General features: G+C 38.2%; 1 long non-coding RNA gene across 1 annotated transcript; it reads left to right on the forward strand.

The window, feature by feature from the left end:
* Positions 1-376: 376 nt before the first annotated feature.
* Positions 377-2,737, forward strand: LOC116175335. Its single transcript, XR_004146289.1, has 2 exons — positions 377-719; positions 2,441-2,737. It is a non-coding gene; the product is annotated as an uncharacterized LOC116175335 (long non-coding RNA).
* Positions 2,738-3,814: the final 1,077 nt, after the last annotated feature.

Here is a 3,814-nt window from a genome sequence, read left to right on the forward strand (position 1 = left end):
CACCCTCGGGGCGCGAATATTTCTTTCGCGCGACTTTCTCCGCTTTCACGCTGCAAAAACGTTTCCGGGAAAGTCTTCGCTTGAAATTCTAAGAAAATTATGACGTCGCCGTGTTAATATCGACGTAACGACGAGGACTTTCCACAATATGAAAGTTGCGATTTCTAATTCGCCCATTTAGAGAGTATACGGCGATTTAAAAATAACACAAAGCGGTAGCGGTTCGCATCGGTAAACTGTGAGCGATTAAAGATACACAGAAGCTGAAGTTGTAAATTTGCGAAAGGGTTCAGTGGCAACGTGAGTGGGTCAGGGTTGGCGTCCCGGCGACAACCACCCCCACTCCATCGCGGAGCACCATTTAAACCAGACTCGGGAGGTGATCGGCTCATTCTCAACAAGCTCTGTTGTCTATACTCGCGGTCTTCACTCGTATATTGGCATATTTTTGGGTTAAGTACCAATCGGGACTTAATAAAAATAGTGATTTATCCGAATCATCATGAACGGTGGCAAGCAATTGGATCCTACCGGCTTGTACTAAACAATTTGTGCTTTTAAAGTTCTGCTTTGTCGTTTAATCGAAGAAGTCACCACCGATAAAATGAAGTTCAATGGAGGAAAGGGTTTGGACCCCACAGGGCTGTACTGATGTGGCATCGCGACGGAGGCGACGGCGGGCGTCAGGAGACGTCCAGCTGCCGGCGCAAGAGACTCCGGTGAGTACTTCCGCGTGTTCCGACTCTACGGTTGTTGACCGCGGTTTGGATCTTGACCGCCTACTTCCACATACTGGCCTGGCCCGCCCTCGCGTTACCTGCATATTGCACACGCATCATAATTTTATCATATTATTTTTGGAAGCACTCGATTTACCCCAAAAAACCAATTATGAACTTATCCTAGAAAAAGTGAGAAGCCACCCCCAGCTTTCCCCGCAGCCACCCACAAAAAAACGCTTTCATTCTCCGAGCTTGATTTGCAATGCTCGACAAATACAGTACGCTCTCGTATGAATTCAAAACACACGTATAGCCACCAAAATAATACCTCAGTTCGTTTATGGTATCGAGAGATCATTGACACCAAGCTCATCAGTGTTAAAGCAAGACATGAAAATCACTCAGAAAAACTCCTGTAATTGTAACAGTCTCGTCTATCAAAAGTCTAGTGTTAAAATCATTTGCCTCAATCTAAGCTTCCTTAACCTACAAACACAAAACCCTTCGGCATTACTTAAATGACATACCATAATCATGGGTACGTTGACCGGCCATTCGAAAGGATCAATCTCGATGTTTTTTTTTGTTCCAACTTAATTTCGTAAAGGCCCAGAATCACCCATTACAATTACCGAATGTTTACATTAGCCTTATTTATATAGAATTAAATGATATTTGTTTATCCTCCTGACCAAATACATTGACCTCACTGTAGGAAGGTAACATAATGTTTGTTTATATTCGCATTTCACTTTCTATAAGATTTATAATGCACGTTTACACGGCCATAAATTTTACCTTTTTCTAATGTTTCCATTTACGCACCCATTTTATTACCTTACAGAAATTTGCAAATTGCATTCGTGTCTCATTAGAATTCCCTTCGCGTAATTTTTTGGAAGACGCTCTTAATAGGCTTATATGACTTCAGTGTCGACAAGTGACATTTATAAATAACTCAAATAGAAAGGTCAAGTCTAGACGATTACCTACGACAATAATAGTCACCTACGAGGAAATGCATGCAAGACCCGCTCCTTGGTTTTTTTTAAAACGTTCAAAAAATTTTGAATCGCTAGTTTGACATTTCCGGATTGTGCAGTTTATCAAGGTCACCGTTCTAAAGCCTTAGGGCTTTACGATAATTAGATCTCTATCTTTTTATAGCGCAATTATTTCAAACGAATGCATTCTTCCGGATATAAATAATTAATGGCGATCGCCAATTTACGTGCGAAATTTTAGTTTTGTACCCCAATTTTAGATAGCTGATGACACTACCGGCCACAATCGAGGAAGTGGTCTCGGTTTGTGTATGTCACACATTTTTGCAAAATCAAAAGACCATGATGTAATCGTCCTCATTCCCATGTGGTACAAATGCGATTAAGAAACTTTTCCACAATAGCTACAATTTTTTCACAAAATTTATGCCCAGTTTATTCAAATTCATTAACGAGTTTTTAATAATTCATTCCCAGACAACGTGACATAATTCATTGTGCGCCAAATTTTCGCCGATCAATAAAGTTTCTGCTGGCCTTCACGATACACCTTGATCATTTACGGACAATATGTAATAAATAAATCGGTGCCAAAAATCTAACCTTAGCTTAGAATATGCGTCATTTCAGGAATTATCCTTCAATTTGTGTAAATCGAGGCCAATGCATTTTGGAATTTTAGCTGTGATTATTAATTGAGTTTTGTTGTTGCAGATGACGCTAATTTAATATACACGACACACTGCCACCCTAGTTACCATCTACAAACAATTCACTCATCAGGAGTGCCCCAAGACTGATCATTGTTGATTTTTATTATTAAACTAATTAATACATCTTTGTTATATTAAATTATATTTTTAGTTTAAGTTCCTTACAAAAACAACGATATGTTGAGTTTTATTTCTGAAATTATTGTGTATATATATTATCTATATTATTTAAGATTCTGAATGTAAACGTAATTTATGAATATTTTATATTTTTTTAATTAAAAACATATCGCAAGTATGCTTAATTTCAATGTATGCGCACGTATATAGTGTGATTGACAGTACAAAAAACATTGTTAATCAGGTGAAGGTCGATCGAAAATTAAATAAAACGAATTAGTCTATGTATGGCAAATCCTAGCATCAGAAGCCAAATAAATCGAGCGGAACGCCGGTTTTGCCTTTCATCGTCGCGTCTCTTTACTATTAAAAACAAGAAGCTCTTTGTGTGGTGCACCACGGATCTCTTTTGTAGTGGACGTTATTAAAATATCATCCAGACATTAACTTCGAAGTTGCGTACAACAGAACAGACAAGACAGTAATCATCTGCGAAATGGCAGACGGTCCTCCGCTCGTCTTTCAAGGTTAAGGGTCGCGAAAGATCCCCCCTGTTCTGGATTGCACGTGTGCATCAAGCAACCACTGCATGCCGAACCATATTTGACATTTGATAGTCGTCTGAAACTGCATTTACTAATTTGGTTTCGAGCCAAATTTGATACACATTCCTCGTTTGGTTTAAAACGAGAGCAATAAAAGGGTTATCCGATGGCGGTGTCTAAATAAGAAGTGGTCGTCGCTTGACTATAATGTGAACAACAAAGCTTATCCTTAGTTTGGATTCGTTATCTGCCGTGCGTCACCCGTCAAGTCAATTGTCTTCTGACAGTCCGTTTTATTATTTCGCCTTTTTTCTCCTTCTTGTATTTTCTATTCAAGGAAACTTACGCCGCTTATAGAAATGGTACTCATTTTAAAGGTCGTTCTTATAAATTTTATTAACATAAGTTGCATTTCTTAAGACTTCTACTTGTTTTATATTGCCACCAGTTACCTACGTCCCTACACTTCCAGTTTGAGTTTTCGAAATATGTTCATTGTAATCTTTTTAATTGAATAAACACTATTTTTATTTAATGGTATATTTTGGGTAGTGTTCGTTCGTTGCTTGTTACCTAATTATTCAAAATTAAATGCTTGAAAACTGTTGTACCTATTTTAGAAACGTCTGCAATAATTTTTACCCAAAATCGTCCTGAAACCTTCATTTTCATGCCTACTTTCTGTCAGGAAATTTTAGTGTCCATAACAG

Source organism: Photinus pyralis, unplaced genomic scaffold (genome assembly GCF_008802855.1).
Source record: "Photinus pyralis isolate 1611_PpyrPB1 unplaced genomic scaffold, Ppyr1.3 Ppyr1.4_LG7, whole genome shotgun sequence".
Taxonomy (NCBI): Eukaryota; Metazoa; Arthropoda; class Insecta; order Coleoptera; family Lampyridae; genus Photinus; species Photinus pyralis.